The following is a 23,390-nucleotide window of genomic DNA, read 5'->3' as shown; positions in this document are numbered from 1 at the left end:
ACTGGACTGTTGGCCCCGTGATGACTTAACAGGAAATTACACTAGGGGTCTTAAATCAGAGAAAATTACCACGTGGTGTCTAACCCGGACGACATCCAAGGAAATGCATATCGGGGCATAAGTAACTGTCCTTTGAGCTTTAATCTCCATGATACACCTGTTCATCAGCAGACATATCTGAGTGGTGCAGTGATGTCATTCAGTAAATGCAGCAGCGTCCAGACATACATAGCAGAATACCACAAGGCTTTGCAGACCCCTGTTTCACTCTCTTCTTGCTTTGCCAGCTGATTTGCCTTCTACCAGGTACAGTCCACAGCTTTCCCCAAAAGCAGTGGGAAGAGAAGACTGGGAAATCTGTAGGCTGTAGTCTGGGTGAAAAGCACGCCTGCCTCCTACATCAGTAGGGTTGGAAAGTCCACAGTCAGGCAGAGTATAGCATCACTCAGATCACTCACTATTCAGAAGAGTGAATCTTGCCCCTATGAGGGGCTTGGAACCTGCAGTCGAGGTGCATTGCACTGTAAAATGCGTACACTTTAATTGGCATTTAATAGTTCCATTAGTCAAGGGCCAGAAGCGCAAAAGGTGGCATATTCCATGTCATATACGTTTCTCGCCTGAATTCATTACGTCAGGATAGCATGTTTCCAGCCACGGGCTTTTCTGTTAGGCCAGTAGGTTCATTAGAACAAACTCATTTCTACATCTTCCCAGGGGCGTAGCTAGAGCTTGTGGCGCCCGGGGCTACCCCTCAGATTGCCGCCCCCTCCTTTGCTGGGGAAAAAGGACGGTGCGCACTTGAAAGATGTCCGAGTCTCCGAGAGACACGTAGTATTGCTGCTAACAGTTACCTCGATCATGCAAGTTACATGCACATACATGACACGGTCATTGGCAAAGCCAATAGCTCTGGCGAAATACGTGACCTGTTGGCTATGCCAATGGTTGTTTTGTTTTTTATAGGCACTGGGAGATCAAATGATTTGCCCAGAATCACAGGATGTTAATTGCAACCACTGGCAAGCTGCTAATATATAAAAGTGGTGGGGTTCCTATAGAATTCCATGAGTGAAAATACCAGGAGAATGCAGCTCAGCAATTCAACTGCATCACGGAAAAACAGCAGCAGTTTAATTTACTAAAGGGAATGTTTTCTATCATCTACTATTTCCATCCATTTCCAATCAGTATGGCAATGGGTAACAGGGTCTACAGAACGAAGAGTGGGTCCAAGTGAGACTAGATTAGCTGGAAGTGGAGAATATTCCCTAAATACTATTATCTGTACATAGCTGCCAAGGTTTCAGATTGCCATGTGTGACATTTTCATAATTTCAGTGAAATTATGGGTGACACTTCTACGACTATGAGTGACATTTCTACGACTATGAGTGACACTTTCTGGTGAGCAAAATCATGCAATGAAAACGAGGGAAACTTATATATATGAGAAATTATAGCAATTTGAGCAACAAGAAACTCCAAGAAGTTCTTGAAACTGCCGCAGAGCACAAGAAATGGAAGGGCATTAACACTGGTGCTCCCTCCTTTAACCTGACAAAGGTAACAACACTACTAAAGTCAGTGGCAGGCTGGCTGCCTGACAAAAACTTTGCAGAGATGCATAACCTTGAGAAAGTTTGGAACTTCAGTAGGCAGACCTAATTAAAATGATGTATTGGCTCGTTAGCTGCACAACGTATTCATCAAAGTGACCAGGGTAGCCCAGGTTGAAATTCAGGCCGATATTCCCACGGTGGATTTTGTAATTTCATTTATTTTGCTCTGTATTCATGACAGAGTATTGCTGGACAACTTAAAGAATATTTGGTGTGTCTTCTGTCTGTGTTTCAAGTTTTCAGTGATTATAGAATTTGGTTGATAATGCTTTAAAAGACTGTCTGGAAACTCTGGTGGCCCTGCATGCTAAATGCTTGATTCACATGCTATCGGATCCCATCTGCACCGTGGGATTAGGTCCATGCCGGTCCACCTCACTTCCTGGCTGTCCTGACAGCCCTGTTACATCAAGGGAAGCACGCACTGCTCGGCAACGCCTCGGAGGCCTCATGGCGACAGGGGCCGAAAGTGAGCCTGAGGCAGAGTTTATTTATTTATTTATTTATTTATGCGGTTTTTATATAGCGCGGTCTTTACCCGAAGCATCAGAGCGCTTCAAAATAGGACCAGTAATGATACATGAGGAGAAAATTAAAAGTGAACAAATTACAAATGCTGACGTTAAGTTACGAGGTAAAAGTGACAATTGTGAGCAAACAAAATTCATGAGGCAGCAAACAGTGCATTACAGGAGGAAAGAGTGACATGTGTGCAGGTTACAAAGAGTACAAAGTACAATTAGAGGTGTAATACTGCAATATATGCTAGAGACACTCAACCACCAGAAGTGTGCCCCACATTGCAGTACTGTACTGGAACCCTCGGCTGCTATTCTCATTGTGCCTGCCTGCAGCGAACACCACTCACCGCACTATGGAGCTATCGGGTTACGCTTTGACCTTTGAGTCATCGGCTTTTGCCGCCAACCCTGCTGGACAGCCAGCGAGTGCAACCCACCCCACCCCCCTCTCATACCACCTAGGACTCACTCAGCTGGGGGGCGAATGACATTGCTGCCTGGGAATGCTTCTTACAGTTGCAGCATCTGCCCCGATACAACGCGGCTGGTGCAGATCGGCCCACAGCTGAGGTCTGACTGCGGCCTCCTTTCCATCGGCTCCCTGAAGCACAGCGAAGGCAACACTGTGCCTCCCTCCTGCCATCATTGCCCACCGGAGACTACTTCTAATCTCCTCATGCTATATCTGCTCGGCTAGGAAAATGAGCAAAAGTAAAACTGCAGGAATGCCGGAATCCTGAGTACAGTGAGCAGTACAGATAGGCTCCAAATAAATTAGGGTTTAATTCATACTAAAATGAAACTCACAACTTACTCTGTTAGCAGGGGCCCGGTCTTTGGACGGAACGCCAGCAGACCCGGCGATGACCATTCATGCATTGCCCTCAAGCACACTAACATGTCAGTGGTCGGACCGACGGCACAGGCGGCACATCTAGTCCGACCCCGGCCCCGACACTTCTTGGGGCCCATCGGGAGACGGGGAGGGGAAGAACCGACCGGACACAGTTGTAAGGTGTGATAAAGGCCGCTTTTATTGGAAAACAGGTGCATCCTGAAAACATACCCCAACCTTGGCCTTTGCCGAACAAAACTAGTCCTAACTAATTATACATGTACCTGAACAATCCCCCCACCCCCACCCCTAAACAGTTCCCCGCCAACATCATACACAACCTTATCAATTACCCAAACTCCTGCCTCAACTGTTAAACATCTGCCAAATGTACACTCCCTCCCCTTCAACCAGTAAAGCTCCTTCCTCCTATCCTACCCCCCCCCTTATAACTAGGGAAAAGCGCCATCCTAAACAAACTTCTCCAGCACCTGCTCCCAGCGACAACTTCATGTAACCCTAACTGTTGGACAGGCCGCATGGTCGGGCTGCCCCCCCTCCCCGCAGTAGGACCTGGACCCTGGCTCTCCCTGCATCCCCAGCCAGAGTCCCTAAACGACCACCCGAAGTACCCTGCAATCCCTCCACTACAAGACACCAGCCCCGGACCCAGCTGGCCCGGGTCACCATCCACACCCCGACATCGAACCGGCCGCCATCTTGGGGCACTGCAGCACGAGGCCGCGTGGCCTCAACTCGACCCTAACCCTGGGCCCGGCCGGCCCCGACATCGGGGCACCAACCTCCCCCCAGGAGGCAGAGCGACCACTTGGCAAATCAATGGGAGAAGGAATCGTCAACGGCTCCCCTCCGCCAGGTGTCGATCACCCCCGGCCGCCCTGGGCGCTGGCTCCACCCCCCTGCTGGGTGTCTGGACTCCCTCATCCCGGACCTCCCGGCCCCCAGGCGCGAGGGTCCGGACATCAAAGGGGACCAGACCTATAACTGGGGCAGTGCCAGACCAGGAAGGCAGTTGTATCCTGGAGTCGAGAGACCCGAGAAGAACTCATCCGTAACTGGCCTGCTGGCGCTGCCGCGGCCCTCTGCCTCGTGAACCCATCTTGGCCTGCTGGCGCTGCCGCGGCCCTCTGCCTCGTGAAACCATCGTCTTGGCCTGCTGGCGCTGCCGCGGCCCTCTGCCTCGTGAAACCATCGTCTTGGCCTGCTGGCGCTGCCGCGGCCCTCTGCCTCGTGAAACCATCGTCTTGGCCTGCTGGCGCTGCCGCGGCCCTCTGCCTAGTGAAACCATCTTGGCCTGCTGGCGCTGCCGCGGCCCTCTGCCTCGTGAAACCATCGACTTGGCCTGCTGGCGCTGCCGCGGCCCTCTGCCTTGTGAGACAACCATTTTGGCCTGCTGGCGCTGCCGCGGCCCTCTGCCTCGTGAAACCATCGACTTGGCCTGCTGGCGCTGCCGCGGCCCTCTGCCTTGTGAGACTACCATCTTGGCCTGCTGGCGCTGCCGCGGCCCGATCCACAGACCCTCCAGCTCGAGGATTGTGAGCTCGCCCCTTACCACTACCTGTACCGATCCGGTACCAAGACTGTCCCGCTACCCCCTTTTCCCTACAGAGACTAGAAGTGAGAGGACCCCCGGGTCCGAGATATCCTGTATCGCTGATACCCTTGCCTTAAGAACCTTATATAAAGCATTGAACTCGACTTGGTGTGGTGCCTGTTTGTGGGGAGGGAGGTAACTTGTCTGTACGATCACCGGAGACGGTCCCCCTCGGGGATCTCTCCCTCAGTATCCGGCCGACCCTCAGGGTCCCCGTCTAACATTGGTGGCCAGCGACGGGATCCGAACCTACGCATAATCGTACAGAAAGTCACCCGACCCACGACACACGACCACCATGACAACAGAGAGCGGAACAACGGAGAAATTCCAGATGGAAAAATTGGAAGACTACAACCACCGAGAGCTGAAGCAATATTGCATGGAACTTGGTCTCCCAACCACGGGTCTGAGTACGAAGGAAGACTTCAAACGAGCCCTAGAAGCCTGGGCGGAAACGGGTACGGCCGTACCCCGAACACAAACGACCGAAACGAGCCCCGCACCAACTAAAGAAAGAGCGGGTCTCTCCCTGGAAGAGATCCGAGAAAGAGAAAAAACCAGACTCCACGAATTAGAACTAGCCCGACTTCGCTTGGATGGAGAACTCAAGCTGGCCGAACAAAAAATAACCCTGGAACACTTACGGCTCAAGGAAGAGCGAGAAGACAAGCAAAGACAGAGAGAGCTAGAGGAAAAGAAACTAGAGTACGAACATGAGCGCGATCTCAAAGCACTGGAGATCCAGAAACAGAATAAAGACCTCGGGCTCCCCGAACGACCGACCCCGTCTGCCTCGACCGAACCCAAGGTTCACATCCCCAAAGATGTCATCCGGGAATACCACAAGAACGATGATATACAGCAGTGGTTTAAAGCCTATGAGGTGGCAATGACCTCCCACCGGATTCCCCGAAGCGATTGGGGAGCCGGATTATGGGGGAGGTTTGTCAACGAAGGGCGGGACGCCCTGCTGCAACTCCCGGACCAGCTGATGATCTCCTACGACCACATGAAGGCCGCCCTCCTCACTCGATACGGGCTCACACCTGAGATGTACCGCCAACGGTTCCGCGACTGCAAACGGATTCCGGGTACAACTTGGGTGGAGTACGTGAACTTTTTTAGCCGAGCCTTCGAGGGGTGGATCAAGGGCAACAAAGTAACCACCTACGAACAACTCTTTGACCTTATCGTATGGGAACACCTGTCGAACAACTGCTTCGTGGAGCTCCGGCAACACCTCCTGGACAGTAAGCTAACCGACCCTCGACAACTCGCCGTCGAAGCCGACCGGTGGGAAAGCACCCGAGTTGGCCGGAACGCACCCAGCGAATTATCCAGACCGTATCGCCCCCGAGGGGGAGGAGGGGGTCAGGGTCGGGGGAGAGACCCCGGCCCCTCGTCACCCCCCAGAAACCCCTCGACCCCGGTTGGCCGAGGAAGCCCTGCCGTCCGGGCCGGTTTCCGGGCCAACATTACGTGCCACAGGTGCCAGCGACCCGGCCACTACGCCAGTGATCCCAACTGCCCAAAGAATCCGAACACTACCCCCCGCCAAGTTGCAGCGGCGGCCCTAGGGGAAGAACTAATCCCGGAAGACCAAGAAGAGTACGAGACCGATCCCTCTGAATGGGCGCCCGCCGCCATGGCACTGGTCTGCTTAGGGGAGAGAGACATGATTCCGCGGGCCCCCCTTCCCGCCAACACCCAGAAGTACGGTCAATGGGTCAACATTATTGGCCGCCGGGCGGAAGCCCTCCGCGACACCGGGGCCAGTGTAACGGCGGTCCGACGCCACCTCGTCACTCCCGACCAAATCTTGCCGAACATTCTTTGCCCTGTCCGATCAGCCGACAACTCCGAAAGCCTATGCCACATGGCCTGCGTCCCCTTCGAGTGGGGAGGAGTAACAGGGATGTTAAAAGTAACTGTCCGCGATGATGCCCCCGTGGACTGCCTCCTAGGAAACGACCTTGAAAGCTCTCCATGGGCAGCTGTCGAACGGAGGGAGCACCTGGGGATGCTTGGCCTCCCCGAATGGGTCTGCGTCACGACCCGGTCCATGACCGCCCGCGCGGTCCCCAGCCCAGAAGAGCCCGAGTGGCCAGAACCTCCTCCCGCGCTCATCCCAGAGGAGGCCGCCCCAGGAGCCAGTCCATTGACCCAAACCGAAGAAGGATCCGACCAGCTTCGGGACATCCCTGACCTGGCACAATGGCGGCAGGAGGGAGGCCCCACGCAGGAACAATTCCGGGCCGAACAGAAAACCTGTCCCTCTCTCGAAGGACTCCGGCAGCAAGCCCTGGCCCAGAGCACCGGGGATACCTCGGGGGCCCACTGGATCTACTGGGACCAAGACCTGCTCTACAGCGAGCAGAAAGTGGCGGAACTAGGGGCCAGTCGGGTGCTGGTGGTGCCCCTTCGCTTCCGAGACTTCCTCCTGAACTTAGCCCACGATGTCCCCCTTGCCGGACACCTGGGGCAGGATAAAACCTACGACCGCCTGGTGACCCATTTTTTCTGGCCCCACATGCGAAAGGATGTCACCAACCACTGCAAGGCCTGCCCCACCTGCCAGGCCAGCGGAAAAAGTGGCCGAAAAATCAAAGCACCATTGCAACCCTTTCCTGTCGTCACCACCCCGTTTGAACGAGTGGGAATAGACATTGTGGGGCCCCTCGACCCTCGAACAGCCCAAGGACACCGGTTCATCCTGGTCCTCGTAGACCACGCCACTCGCTATCCCGAGGCCATCCCTCTTCGGACGGTGACGGCCCCCGTGGTGGGCCGGGCCCTGATGGGGATCTTCTCCCGGGTGGGGTTCCCCCGGGAGGTCGTCAGTGACAGGGGCACGAACTTTATCTCCAGATATATGAAGTCTCTTTGGCAACAATGCGGGGTCACCTACAAATTCACGACCCCCTATCACCCGCAAGGAAACGGACTGGTCGAGAGGTTCAACCGCACCCTCAAGGGGATGATTATGGGCCTAGAAGAACCCCTTCGACGCCAATGGGACGTGCTACTTCCCTGCCTCCTGTTTGCCTATCGGGAGGTCCCGCAGAAGTCCCTCGGCTTCAGCCCATTTGAACTCCTGTACGGGCACCCCGTCCGGGGCCCCCTCAGCCTAGTCAAGGAAGGTTGGGAGCAGCCTCCCCAGAAAACTCCCCCGGACATCTACAGGTACCTCCTAGCTCTCCGCAACCAGACCCGGCAGTTCCGAGACACCGCCAAAGCCAATCTCGAGGCCAGTCAGGAGGACATGAAGAGGTGGTACGATCAGCACGCGTCCTCCATTGAGTTCGAACCGGGACAACAGGTCTGGGTGATGTCCCCGGTTGAACCCTGTGCACTCCAAGACCGATGGTCCGGGCCCTTCAAGGTAATCGAACGCAAAGGGCCCGTCACCTATTTAATCGACATGGAGACTGCCCGGAACCCCCTACGGGTCCTCCATGCCAACAGGCTAAAACCCCATTTTGTGCGATCCGAGCTCAGCCTCCTGATGGCTACCGATAATGGGACAGAAGAAGACTCCGAACCCCTTCCGGACTTACTGAGGGCCTTCGAGCAGGATGGCTCAGTGGAAGGGGTCCAGCTCTCCGAGGCCCTGTCCCCAGAGCAACGCCAAGACTGCCAAACGCTCCTGAGGCGGTTCGCCTCCCTGTTCTCCCTCACCCCCGGAGTCACCCCCTGGTGCCTCCACGATGTGGACACCGGGGACAGCCCTCCTATCCGACACCGGGCCTACCGCGTACCAGACCGGGTACGAGCCTGCATCCAGACCGAGGTGTCCAAAATGCTGACCCTGGGAGTGATCGAACCCTCAGACAGCCCCTGGGCAAGCCCAGTCGTCCTGGTTCCCAAGGCGGCCGCCCCGGGCGTTGCCCCTGAGCTCCGGTTCTGCGTGGACTATCGGGGGCTGAATGCAGTTACCAGGACCGACGCTCATCCCATCCCCCGGGCCGACGAGCTAATTGACCGGATGGGGGCCGCCCGCTACCTGAGCATCTTCGACCTAACAGCGGGCTACTGGCAGATCGGCCTCACCCCTCGGGCCCAAGAACGATCCGCCTTCTCTACCCCAGACGGGCACTACCACTTTAAAGTCATGCCCTTCGGCATGAAAAACGCCCCGGCCACGTTCCAACGGCTGGTAAACCAGGTACTGGCGGGCCTGGAAGACTTCAGCGCCGCCTACCTGGACGACATTGCTGTGTACAGCCACCAGTGGACCGACCACCTCCGCCACCTGCGGGAGGTTCTACACGCCCTCCAGCAAGCCGGGCTCACCATCAAGGCCAGCAAGTGCCAGGTTGGCCAAGGGTCCGTGACCTACCTGGGACACCAAGTGGGAAGCGGGCTAGTGGCTCCTCTCCAACTCAAGATTGCTGCCATCCAGGCCTGGCAACCCCCTACGACCCAAACGGAGGTCCGGGCCTTCCTGGGGCTCACCGGATACTACCGGCGGTTCGTGAAGGACTATGGCAGCATCGTGGGGCCCCTCACAGAGCTCACCTCCAAAAAGGGCCCCAAAACCGTCAACTGGACCCTGGACTGCCAATCGGCCTTCGAGAAACTAAAGACCGCCATGTGCACGGCCCCCGTGCTCCAGGCTCCCGACTACAGCCGGGAATTCATTGTGCAGACGGACGCCTCCGATCATGGTGTGGGGGCCGTCCTCTCCCAACTCAACGCCGAAGGGGTCGACCATCCGGTGGTCTTCATCAGCAGACGCCTCTTGCCCCGAGAACAGCGCTGGAGCACCATTGAGAGAGAGGCCTTCGCCGTAGTCTGGGCACTCAAGAAGCTCCGGCCATACCTCTTCGGCACCCACTTCCGGGTGCAAACAGACCACCGACCCCTGCAATGGCTGATGCAAATGCGGGGGGAAAACCCGAAGCTGTTGCGCTGGTCCATCTCCCTGCAGGGGATGGACTTCACGGTGGAACATCGTCCAGGCCAGGACCACGCCAACGCCGACGGCCTGTCACGCTTTTTCCGCCTCAGCGAGGAGAGTCCCCAGGAAGATGGCTGACTCTCCCCGCCTTCAGCTGGGGGGGACGCATGTTGGACAGGCCGCATGGTCGGGCTGCCCCCCCTCCCCGCAGTAGGACCTGGACCCTGGCTCTCCCTGCATCCCCAGCCAGAGTCCCTAAACGACCACCCGAAGTACCCTGCAATCCCTCCACTACAAGACACCAGCCCCGGACCCAGCTGGCCCGGGTCACCATCCACACCCCGACATCGAACCGGCCGCCATCTTGGGGCACTGCAGCACGAGGCCGCGTGGCCTCAACTCGACCCTAACCCTGGGCCCGGCCGGCCCCGACATCCCCCCAGGAGGCAGAGCGACCACTTGGCAAATCAATGGGAGAAGGAATCGTCAACGGCTCCCCTCCGCCAGGTGTCGATCACCCCCGGCCGCCCTGGGCGCTGGCTCCACCCCCCTGCTGGGTGTCTGGACTCCCTCATCCCGGACCTCCCGGCCCCCAGGCGCGAGGGTCCGGACATCAAAGGGGACCAGACCTATAACTGGGGCAGTGCCAGACCAGGAAGGCAGTTGTATCCTGGAGTCGAGAGACCCGAGAAGAACTCATCCGTAACTGGCCTGCTGGCGCTGCCGCGGCCCTCTGCCTCGTGAACCCATCTTGGCCTGCTGGCGCTGCCGCGGCCCTCTGCCTCGTGAAACCATCGTCTTGGCCTGCTGGCGCTGCCGCGGCCCTCTGCCTCGTGAAACCATCGTCTTGGCCTGCTGGCGCTGCCGCGGCCCTCTGCCTCGTGAAACCATCGTCTTGGCCTGCTGGCGCTGCCGCGGCCCTCTGCCTAGTGAAACCATCTTGGCCTGCTGGCGCTGCCGCGGCCCTCTGCCTCGTGAAACCATCGACTTGGCCTGCTGGCGCTGCCGCGGCCCTCTGCCTTGTGAGACAACCATCTTGGCCTGCTGGCGCTGCCGCGGCCCTCTGCCTCGTGAAACCATCGACTTGGCCTGCTGGCGCTGCCGCGGCCCTCTGCCTTGTGAGACTACCATCTTGGCCTGCTGGCGCTGCCGCGGCCCGATCCACAGACCCTCCAGCTCGAGGATTGTGAGCTCGCCCCTTACCACTACCTGTACCGATCCGGTACCAAGACTGTCCCGCTACCCCCTTTTCCCTACAGAGACTAGAAGTGAGAGGACCCCCGGGTCCGAGATATCCTGTATCGCTGATACCCTTGCCTTAAGAACCTTATATAAAGCATTGAACTCGACTTGGTGTGGTGCCTGTTTGTGGGGAGGGAGGTAACTTGTCTGTACGATCACCGGAGACGGTCCCCCTCGGGGATCTCTCCCTCAGTATCCGGCCGACCCTCAGGGTCCCCGTCTAACACTAACACAGAAAGCACCTGTGACCAACAAAAACCCCTTAACCTCCCAACCCTTAATTAAAGAAAAGAAACCCCCCCCCCCCACTTAAGGGAGGGCGGGTGGGACAAAATTTGTACGCCCCCGGCTGCTGGGTCACTGTCCCATGAAATGGTGCACAGTGACCCAAAATGGCCGCTTAAGACCCTCCCAGCCCAAAAGGAGCCCAAACCCCACCGGCCAGCCCAACCAGCCCAAAATCTCCTTCCTGTGTCCTCCACAATTCTTCCCCTCCCCTTCCTCCCGGTGCCCCAAAATCCCCGGGGGGGCGAGCCTCCCTCCGGTCGGCCACCCCCCGCAAAGCCCCATTGGGGCCCATCGGGAGACGGGGAGGGGAAGAACCGACCGGACACAGTTGTAAGGTGTGATAAAGGCCGCTTTTATTGGAAAACAGGTGCATCCTGAAAACATACCCCAACCTTGGCCTTTGCCGAACAAAACTAGTCCTAACTAATTATACATGTACCTGAACAATCCCCCCACCCCCACCCCTAAACAGTTCCCCGCCAACATCATACACAACCTTATCAATTACCCAAACTCCTGCCTCAACTGTTAAACATCTGCCAAATGTACACTCCCTCCCCTTCAACCAGTAAAGCTCCTTCCTCCTATCCTACCCCCCCCTTATAACTAGGGAAAAGCGCCACTCGAAAGCCCCTTCCCGCTTTCGACCCCCCCCCCTTAGGACCCCTGCACCTTCGGATACCTTTGCACCCCTATTGCCCGGTCCACCGCCTCCTTCAGCTGCACAATATACAGCTCCATCCCATATCTCGACAAATGCACCCCAACCTCCAGGAAAAAGTACACCGCCCCATACCTCAATTCCGGGTGCTCCATTCTACCCACCCCTTCTTTCTCACAAAAGGCCCTCATCTCCCTGTTAATCTTCCTCCTGGTCCTGTCAATAGCCCCTGGTCTCTCCGCCCCCCTCCAACATCTCCTAGGTATAAATTCAGACCATATGATGTAACACCCTGCCCACTGCCTCTTGATCTCCAGTATATCCCTCCTCATCTGTTTCACCAGTGCCAGCCCCTTGCACTGAACCAGGTCGTTTTCCCCCAGGTGAACCACCAAAACATCCGGGCACACCCCTCCCCGCACAATGTTATTCAAAACCGGCACCAATTCGTGCCAACGCATGCCCCCTTTACCCCTCCAATGACACCTAAACAAATGCTCATCCAATTCAAGATTAAGGTTCCTGCATTTTTCCCACTCTGCCTTCTCCGCTCTTTTCACAAAAGAATGTCCCACCACATATATGGACACTGCTGCCGCCGTAGGCCCCACCACCGCACCTGTAAAGAGACATATGTCAGCAGCAAATCCAAAATCCAGCTTATTCCACCTCTACCCCTCGCAACCTGACATACGTCTTATAACAGTCCGATTTCCAGCGCCCCAGCTGTTTAATTTCATCCTTCCCCCAACCCTTCCGCGCCGCCTCCGTCGCCGCCCCAATGCGAAATGAATGTGTCCCGAACTCTTTTGGATCCTCACCCATATACCGCAGGGCGTGCTGCAGGACCCATAACAACTGAGCAGCCGTCACTCGTCCCGCCTTTCCCCTGCCAAACACCTCCGCCTCAGCCTGCACCCCGCCGTCCGCCAGCCGTCTCCCCCATACCACCGGACACACCGCCTCCGTTCCCCCAGGACCCAGCAACACCCAAGTACCCCTCCCTCGCTGATCAGTCTTGGAACGCTGAAGCCGCACTGCAACCTCCCTGCCGCGGAACTCCACTTCCCCCCATGTCAGCCCCGCCCGCCCCTTCAAACCCACCAACTCCGACACCCGAAAGGCCCCGAAATACATCCATGACATCAAGGTGGAAAACCGCACCGCCTCCTCCTGATCTCTGCACACCACCGGCAAACAACCCACCAGTCCTGCCAACATCGCCTCCGTAATTGGCCGTCTCCTCCGCACCCGAGCCCCTCTCTCCCTCTCCCAACCCTCCAAAAGACGCCCTCCCAATTCTCCCGCAGAAGGGGCATAACCCCACCAGAGCTTACCCATGAACGCCAGACCTGCCAGTTTCCCCGCAATAGTCACCCTCGCCAAACCTTTGTCCATTAATCCCAGCATGAATTGCACCACCTGCTCTTCCCGACGCCACCTGTCCCGCTGCCGTACCGCTCCAAAACGCAGGAACTCCATCCAAGCCTGTTCGTAACTCCTCCACGTGGACACTGCCATGGACGACCTTACCAATTGAACGACCCGCGCCCTCCCACCAACCACATCTCCTCCGGCACCTCCGTCTTGACCGCCACCGCCTCCGTGGCTAGCCCATGGAACCTCTGCCACTGTTGACGAGACAAAGCATCCGCAATGTCATTGTCCACTCCCGGCACATGCTGCGCCCGAAACAAGATATTGTGTTCCAGACACCTCAACACGAACACGCGCATCAGCTTTAGCACCTGAGGCTCCCTCGCAGACTGCCGGTTCACCACCTGCACCACCGACATATTGTCCACCTTGAACAACACGCGCCTGTGCGCCAACTCACGCGCCCACACTGTCACAGCCACCACCAGCGGGAACAATTCCAAGAAAGCAATGCTCTTCCCCCCCCGCCTGCCACTGCTCCGGCCATTGTTCCGCGCACCACCGGCCCGCCCAGTAGAGTCCGAAACCTCCGACTCCCGCCGCGTCCGATGACATCGTCACGTCCCACTCCCACTCCTCCGGAGGCGCCATGGGAACACCGTTGAATCGCCCCAAAAAAGTCAACCACATGCACAGATCTTCTCTCGCTCCTGCTGATAGCCGCACGTGATGATGAGGCCGCGACAAACCGGACAAGGCCAATCCCAACCGCCGACAAAAAGTCCGCCCCGCTCGCACCACGCGGCACGCGAAATTCAAGTGCCCCAGCAACACCTGGACCTCTCGCACCAACACCTTCCGCTTGACCAACATGCCCTTCACCAAATCCACCATCGCCGACCGCTTGTCTTCCGGTAGGCGTGCTTCCATGGCCGCTGAGTCGAGCTCTATCCCGAGGGACGACAGCACCGTGCTGGGCCCCTGTGTCTTCTCTGGCGCCAAAGGAACCCCTAGGTAATGCATCAGGTCCGTAAAACTGCTCAGCTGCTGCTGGCTGTCCGTTGAACCGGGGCTACTCACCAGGAAGAAGTCGTCCAGGTAATGCGTAATCGCCTCAGAGCCTGTGCGCCAGGAAAAAGCCCACTGCAGGAAAGAACTGAATCGCTCGAACAAGGCACACGACACGGAGCACCCCATTGGAAGCGCTCTGTCCACAAAAATTTGTCCATCCAGCTGTATCCCCAGCAACTGATGATCATCTGGGTGAACCGGCAGCAACCGGAATGCCGATTTTACATCGCATTTTGCCATGAGTGCCCCCCGCCCCGCCGTCGTCACCAACTTCCTTGCGACGTCCACGGACGAGTACGACACCGACGCCAATTCTGCTGAGATAAAATCGTTCACCGACGCGCCCTCCGGCCATGAGAGATGTTGAATCAGGCGGAATTGACCCTGCTCTTTCTTCGGGACCACTCCAATGGGTGAAATGATCAGATCTTTCAATGGCGCTACCTCGAAAGGTCCCACCATCCTCCCCTCTTTCACTTCTTTGAAGAGCTTCTCCCGGACGATGACCTTGTGTGCGTTCACGGACTTCAGGTTCTCCGCCCATCGAGCGATCCGCGGACCCTCGTACCCCAACCGGAAACCCTCCCTGAAACCCCGACGCAGCACCGTCGCATCGTCCGCCCGCGGATAAACCTCCAAGAAAGGTTCCAGCCGATCCAGCCTAACCGGTGTACGGGCCTTTTCCCAGGGTACTCGCTCCCCCTCTTCCCCCCCCCTCCCCCTGCCGGGAACGGGAGCCGGGTATTGACCCTGCGTGGGGCCTCCCCAAAGTCCCCAGCATCGTGCCTCTGGGTGTCGTTTTCCACAAAAGGAGCACTCGTGCCTAAATTTGCACGTCTGCCGGAGACAGGAACCCCTGTTAAAATCCCAGCAGGCCCCCCCGCTTTGGTTGCTCACGGCACCCCCTGTTCCCACCCCCCCACGGGTGGGGCGGGCCGAAAAGGGAGGAGGGGCCAATGGCAAACCACTGGCCGTGTAGATAGTGCGGCCAAATTTCGCTCCACTCATGGTCTGTTGATACAGATCCGCGTCCAACTCCCCCCACTTAGCCTCCGGGTCCGACGCCATGCGCGCCCGGAACTCCTCGTCGTAATGCGACCAAGCATTGCCCCCGTAAGTCACTTGCGCCCGCCGCACCACGTCCATGTATTTGAACAGCGCGACTGACCTGTCAGGGTACTTTTCACAGTACACGCTCGCATATATCAAGAAAGCCGCCGACCAATTCTCAATAGTAACCGGCACTTTCGGCCGCCTCGCCAACTCCTGCTCTTCTTCCTTCGACCCCTCCTTGGCCATCAATTCCCGGTGTAGCAACTTCAAAATCTCCACATACTCCCCTTTCCAGATTTTTTCCCTAGTCGCCATCGACAAATGCGCTCCCAGCGGCTTCGCCATCCCCATGTATGGCAGCTTCCTGACCGGCACCTCACAGCTATCCTTCCCCCCGGCGCTCGCCGCCGCTGACCCGCCAGACGCCACGTCCGTCCCAGAACTCCCCGACGCCGCGCTCGCCACCGGTACCTCGCAGTTCCCCTTCGCCCCGGCGCTCGCCGCCGACAACCCACCAGACGCCACACCCGTCCCAGTACCCACCGACGCCGCGCTTTCCACTTCAGTACACATCCCAGCATCCATCACATACCTACCCTTCACCAGCCTCACCTCATCCCCTCCCACAGCATCCGTCCCCACCGACACCTGGCGACCACCCAAACCACTTCCTCCCGCCTTGCCTCCATGAGGCGTGCCCAAGCCGCTCCCCGACCCCGTACTGGTCTTACCTGGCGTCAAGGCTGGCGTCCTCACCGGATCCCGCCGCCTAACCAGGTCCGCTGGGGGGGCCGTCACTCGCGGCACCACTTGCCGGGGGCATTCCTGTAAAACACTTTCAACAACGTTACTGGCCTCCCCCCTGGCCTCCCGCAGCTCCCCTTCCTCCTCCGACTCCAGCTCCTCATCAGCCAAAATCCTTCCTGTGGACACCCTGCTCAGACCTGCCTTGTCCTTACACTCTGTCATCAAGGTACCTAAATCCACACTCACTCTCCTCCTACTCCCTTGTTGGTAATCAGAGTAACCCGCTGCACCGTTGCTCCATCCCCGTCCCCCGGCGGCCGGTTCGACCCATCGGGAGGGGGGCGTCGGAGAGCTATGGCCCAGCCATCTGTCGTCTGTCCATGCCAGGTCCCTCGTTGGAGCGCGTCCGCCCGTACTAGGCAGAGCCGGCCCATCCACTCGGCGGGGTGGAGCCGCATGCTGCTCACCCTAGCCCCTACCCCACTGCTCCTGCTAAGAGAAAAACGGGGAAGTCCAGCATGCCGGTGCAAAACCCTCTCCGCCACCTCCCCAGCCCCCACTCCCCCCGCCGCAGAATGCCCTCCTCGCCGCGCCGGACGCCCCCCATCCACCCTCTCCCCACCCCCAGCCCCCTGCCCCACCCCGCCCCTCCCACGCGCCTCCCCCCGAAACCCCACAACCACCCCATCCCAGCATCCCCCCCTCTACCCCCGCCACTCCGCCTGTCACGTATCCCCCTGTCCCGTACCCCCCCGCCAAGTCCCCCCCGCCCCCTCCCCCATCCCCCATCCACCCCCAACCCTTGATGCACCCCTGGGCCCCGCTCAACCCCCCTCTACCCCCTCTTGCACCCTCTCCGCGCCACGCACCCCGCCCCCTGCCCCCCGGGGAGCCCCCTCTACTGGGAGGAACTATGTCGTCATCCGCGGAATCCTCCCCCCCCAGATAGCTCCCACCTCCATCACCAACCTCCTCCCCCCCTCCGAATCCTCAATCAATAGCGGCGATTCCCCCCTTGTCACTCCCAGCCCCCCAGACTCCCCTTCCCCCATCGTCCCCCCAGCCCCACCCCCAGGCACCACCCCCCCTCCCCCTCTGTCCCCCCCCAACCCCCCCGCCTCCTCCCCTTGACCATGCGCCCCTCCCTCTCCCTCTCTCACCGCCTGACCCCCTCCCACCCCCCCTCCCCTAGCGCCGTGCATTGCCCCCGCGCTGCCATTTCTTCATCTGCATTCCCTTCGAAAATCTCCCCCATGCCATCTTCCCCCTGCGCTCCCTCGTGCAGTCCCCCGCTTCCCCCCGCCCCCCCATGCCCTCCGCGCCTTGAACAAACTTCAAAGGGGCCTTCTTCCGGCCACCGCGCTGTTGTCTCGGCCCCCCTCCCCTCTTCACCGCCCCATCCGCTCTCTTGCCGCCTCCGCGCGCCGCTCTCTTCACCGCTCCCGCCCCCTCCCCCTTCCGCGCTCTAGACCTAGGTGGCTCGCAAGCCGCTACCGCCGCAGCGGCGCCATCTGCAGCGCGCCGCTGTGGCCTTACCCTGACGTCGCTCCTCAGAAGGTCCGTCCTGCCTGCCTCGCCGAGAAGGCGAAGCGCTTCCAGCACTCGCGGATCGGACAACGCGTCATCCGCCATCACCAGGTACCGCGCTGACAGCCCGCCGCCTTTTCCACCTCAGCAACGTCACGTCGCACACTCCGCAACTCGCCCACCAACCACGCGATCCCGCTCCTGATCCCCACCGCTACTTCCAAGTCGGCCAGCACAGTTCCCTCCACAAACTCCGCGCTACCCTACAATCACTAACAAAATTTGTACAATCGCTAACAAAATTTGTACGCCCCCGGCTGCTGGGTCACTGTCCCATGAAATGGTGCACAGTGACCCAAAATGGCCGCTTAAGACCCTCCCAGCCCAAAAGGAGCCCAAACCCCACCGGTCAGCCCAACCAGCCCCAAAAATCTCCTTCCTGTGTCCTCCACAATTCTTCCCCTCCCCTTCCTCCCGGTGCCCCAAAATCCCGGGGGGGGCGAGCCTCCCTCCGGTCGGCCACCCCCCGCAAAGCCCCATTCTCCAGCCTCACTTTCAGTTCCAGAACGGGCGTGAGGTCACATCCGACCCCGGTGGCGCCACAGAGCTGCCCATCTGCATACGCAACGAGTCACTGCAGATTTGTTACATGGTAGCAGCTAGAGCACCAAGGCACTGAGATCTTTTGAGCCTGGCAAGAAAACTTAGTGCTGCCTGGGGCCCGGATCGGCCGGGTGCACGGTACACAGCCAAATGACAAGGCACAAGTCTGTGCTAGAGCCCGCCGCGGCCGCAACGGGCCTCGGCCTCCAGTCAGTCAGTGCCGGCCGCCTCCAAAAAGATGCCGCCTGGGGCGGACCGCCCCCCCCCCCCCCCGCACCCCCTTAGCTACGCGGGTGCATCTTCCCTAAAACATTAGGGTTTCAAATAAAACCCAAGGGCATGAAGCATGATGTACTAACAGCATCGAGTGAGACAGCACACCTACAGGCACATGCATCAAATGAAACAAGCATTGGAAATGCAATAGGTCTCGGATTTATTTGAGTTAGAGCTAATGGTATTGTAAATGGCAATTTCTTTTAGCCATGTGTTATGGAGTGTATGCATGTGGAGTGTAGTGGAATTATGTGGGTTGGATTGGAGCTGTTAGTTTGTGTGTGTGGGATTGTGTGTGGTTGTGTGTGTGTGATTGTGTGTGTGGTTGTGTGTGTGTGGTTGTATGTGTGGTGGTATGTGTGGTTGTGCTTGTGTGTGTGTGGTTGTGTGTGTGTGGTTGTTTGTGTGGTTGTGTGTGTGGTTGTGTGTGATTGTGTGTGTGTTGTGTTTGTGGTTGAGTGTTTGTGGGTGTGTGTGGTTGTGTGTGTGGTTGTGTGTGTGTGTGTGTGGTGTGTGTGCTGGTGGTTGTGCGTGTGGTTGTGTGTGTGTGGTTGTGTGTGTGGTTGTGTTTGTGTGTGTGTGGCTGGGCGTGGTTGTGTGTGTGGTTGTGGGTGTGGTTGTGGTTGTGTGTATGCTATGTTTTGTTATGCTAAGCTATGTTTTGTTATGCTATGCTAAGCTTTGTTGTGTGTTGTTATGCTATGCTGTTTTGTTGTGTTTTATGCTATGCTATGTATTATGTTGTGCTATGTTTTGTTATGCTGTGTTTTGTTATGCTATGCTATGTTTTGTTTTGTTATGCTATGTTTTGTTATGCTATGTTTCGTTGTGTTTGGTTATGCTATGCTATGTTTTGTTATGCTATGCTATGTTTTGTTATTCTATGCTAAGCTTTGTTGTGTTTTGTTATGCTATCCTATGTTTTGTTATGCTGTGCAATGCTTTGTTATGCTGTTCTGTTTTGTTGTGTTTTGTTATGCTATGCTTTGTGTTTTGTTATGCTATGCTATGTTTTGTTATGCTATATCTGTGTTTTTTGTTTTGTTATGCTATGCTATGTTTTGTTGTGTTTTGCTATGCTATGCTGTTATGCTATGCTATATTTTGTTATGCTATGTTTTGTTGTGTTTTGTTATGCTATGCTAAGTTTTGTTTTGTTATGCGATGCTAAGTTTTGTTTTGTTATGCAATGCTATATTTTGTTTTATGCTATGCTATGTATTAGGTTGTGCTATGTTTTGTTTTGTTATGCTGTGCTTTGTTATGCTATGCTATGTTTTGTTTTGTTATGCTATGTTTTGTTATGCTATGCTAAGCTTTGTTGTGTTTTGTTATGCACACTCGCACACTGCTCACCCTGCACACTCACACACTGCTCACCCTACCCACTCACACACTGCTCACCCTACACACTCACGCCCTGCTCACCCTACACACTCACACACTGCTGGCCCTGGACACCCACACACTGCTCACCCTGCATACTCACACACTGCTCACCCAGCATACTAACATAATGCTCACCCTGCACACTCACACACTGCTCACCCTGCACACTCACACGCTGCTCACCCTGCATACTCACACACTGCCCACCCTGCACACTCACACACTGCTCACCCTGCACACTCACACACTGCTCACCCTACACACCCACACACTGCTCACCATGCACACTCGCACACTGCTCACCCTGCACACTCACACACTGCTCACTCTACACACTGCTCATCCTGCCCACTCACACACTGCTCACCCTTCACACTAAGTATGGGCGGATTTTGCGAATTGGCAATCCGCGAACTTGCGTATTTACGGATTCGCAATCCGCAAAATCCGCGAACTCTCACGAATTTGCGGATTTTTTTTTTGTGTTCGCAAGGGTTTCTGCCAGTTCGCGAGGGTTGTGTACCAGTTCGCAATTGCGAACTTACTTGTCGGCTCGCAACGGCCGCGACTATGTTGTTTCTACGTCTGGTACATCATCACAGGTTCACAGCACCCTCTGTTTCACCACTGCCACCCTCTGGTACATCATTGCCACCCTCTGGTTGGTTTATCACTGTAGATTATGGGGGTGAAAAAAAGCAAGCACACCTGCCCTGCTTCAACTGACATGAATTAATTTGGGGTTGATTAATGTGTCACTGAATTTAAACTTCCAGTCTGGCTGGCACCTGCTTCCTTATCTGTAATTTGCTTTCTGTTGCAGTGCAATTTTTTTTCACAGGACCTTTGTGGCCTACTTGTAGCTATTCTATGAGCCTGCTGTGAGGGTCAGAGCAGGGTCATAGAATAGTTGCAAATAGGCAACTGAACTCTGGAGGGGCCCCTCAGGAAGCACTATAGTGAATGGTTACTAATGTTAAGATTGAACTTTTGCCCCTGCTGAGTGCTTTCAGTTTTGCAAAAATCGTTTTCCTGCAATTTCGCGCGATTCGCGGGGCGCAAATTCGTGCGAGATCGATTTTGGAAGCTGCGAATTAGTGCGAATACACGATTAGTTTTTTTTGCGGCGTGTTTGTTCGCGTGATTTTTTGCGTGTTCGCAAGCCACTTGTAGCGCAACGTTTGCGAAGTTACCCTAGCAGTCGTACATGGGCGCGGCCATCTTGTTTGCGTGACGTATTTCCGTTTCCGGGCGCTATATGTAATCTCGCAAAGTGTGCGGCTCGTTAGTACCATGTCGCGTGTGATCGCGAAGAAAATCTTGCGCGAACTTACCCACGCGGTCGTGAACGGGCGCGGCCATCTTGTTTCTCATTCATTGCTATGGTTCTGGGCATGCTTTCTGTATCCTCTCTGAATCTCTGCCATCCTTTGCTTGTTTGAAGTTTTTTTTAATCTATTTTACTTATTATCTATCCCTCTATTTTTCTAGCTCTATATTTTTGTGTTTTCTGCTACTTTTGGTTAATGTTAAACTACTTTTTTAAACTCGTTTCTTTTCTTTTTCCCTATTCTATTTCTTCTTTATTATTTAGCTTCCTATCTGCCCAGACCATGGTAAAGGGAGCCGGGAAGCATCCTGAGAAGGGGAAGGGTCCCGCACCCCGTGCCCGGCTCCCGTGCGGGCGTTTGAGGGGGGAGAATGTCACAGCCCGGGAGATCTTCAGCGCGGAGGAGGTGGCCGCACTAGTTTTTTATGTTCAGCGCCGCCTCCCCAGGACCATCATGGCAGGCGGCAGGATCGCTAGCGGAGAGGTGTGGCGCCGCGGCCAGGGCGACTGACGCTGGAATCTGGGGACCACGGTTCGATCCCCGGCTCCGGTGGCAGGTTAGCCCAGCACCATGTGACTCTGGGCAATAGCTCGCTTAATCTTCCCGACGGCCCCCCAGCGCCTAGAGACCCTTACGGGTGATTGTGCGCTTTACAAATGTGGACTTTACTTTACTTTAGCGGGTATGGGATCCGGGAGCGCCAGAAGCGGTGGGAGAAGGTGTGCCGGGCCATGTACCAACACTCTCGGGTCCGGCGCACCTACAACCAGGCCACCCACCGTTGGACGGATCTCCTGGACCGGGAATGCGATCTGCTGGACCTGCTCGGCCTTGAGATCCCCGGGCTTGGTGAGTAGTAGTAGCTATTTCTTTACTACTCTGTTTTCTCCTGCTCTGTGTTTATATTGCAAATTTTTGTTTTTTACCAAGAGCAATAATGCTGCTGCTTACATTGTAGGTAAATTATATTTCAAAATCTTCTGTGCATTTCAGGTGCACTGCCCTCCTTCTCAGTAGCGTTGCTACTATGCTTATTTGTTTTCGATTTTGTGTTCATTTCATTGGCCTGTGAAATTATGTATGAGTGTAGTTTAAAGAACTGCATAATGCTAGACACTAAGGGTCAGATTTTTCATTACCGGCGCATCCCTGCAAAGTAGCAGGGATGCGCCAGTAATTGTGCGCCACGCCACCACCACCCATGGTGCGCCGTATTTACAATGTGGCGCACCATGGGCCCAAAACGTCACCGAAGCGTTACGCATCTGTGCCGTAAAGGCGGCGCATTGCTGGAGTTGCGTTGCAACGATGGCGCAGCTCCAGCAATGCTCTGGGGTGCCCTATCTCCCAAATGCTGCGTCAAGCCGTACGTCTGCTTCAAGCAGGCGCAGGGTTTGAGTCACGCATCATTGTCCTCAAAGTGACTAATTGAAATCTTGTAGATTTCCCTCAGCCACTTTTAGGGTGCGTTCCTGCGCAGGAACGCCCTCCCTTGCGCCGGAACGCCCCCTGATGGCGCAGGGCTTTACAACGTGATGCATCTCTCATATGCGTCACGTTGTTAATATACGCCGCACCATGGCGCCTCTTTTGCTCTGCCGCTGCGTCACAAAAGTCACGCAACAATGGAGCAAAAGAGCCGCAAGGGGCTTCTAAATCAGCCCCTACAGACTCAAGTCCAGTCCTTCCTTTGTACACCTGGCAATAAGAAGAAATAGTGGTGGTGGATTGATAGTAAGTTTGAGTATTTTATTTTAATGACTGGTTAATGCAGTAGGAAACTTTTTAGTGTTGTCGCTGATCTGCAATCACGATGGACTTTGTCTGTCACTTCGCGTGCTGCGGACTGCTGCCTGCCAGTCCTAGGCGAACCTTTTTTAGTAGTTTGTTTACTGAGTTACATAACTTTCCAAGTCGACGGTCCGCAAATCAAGCAATACTAATATTGTAGTAGACCACATGAGATAGGTCAATATTTCCCATGGAATACTTGTCCATTTGCTATTTTGCCAAAATATTTTGTTATTGTTCTTTTCAAATGTTTGATTTGGTTGACAAATATCATCCATGTTTTCTGGTCTTTCTTTCTTTCATGTTGTACATCAGCTCCCCCCAGGGGCAAGAGGGCATTGGAGGATGCTGCTGCTCCTGCTGAACAAGGCCAGGATCGGTCAGGCGAGGGCTCCTTTGCTGGCCCCGGTAAGTTTTAATTTTAATATAGAGTACCTATTTTTTCCTAGCGTTCCTCGTTCGATTTTTTCTAAATCGTCTTTGATCTTCTTGTAGACTGTATCTAAATTCTTATCCTGCCTCGACTATGACTCCCTGT

The sequence above is a fragment of the Lissotriton helveticus genome, chromosome 3_1, assembly GCF_964261635.1.
Source record: "Lissotriton helveticus chromosome 3_1, aLisHel1.1, whole genome shotgun sequence".
NCBI classification, from domain to species: domain Eukaryota; kingdom Metazoa; phylum Chordata; class Amphibia; order Caudata; family Salamandridae; genus Lissotriton; species Lissotriton helveticus.
Note: the sequence above shows the minus strand (reverse complement) of the source record.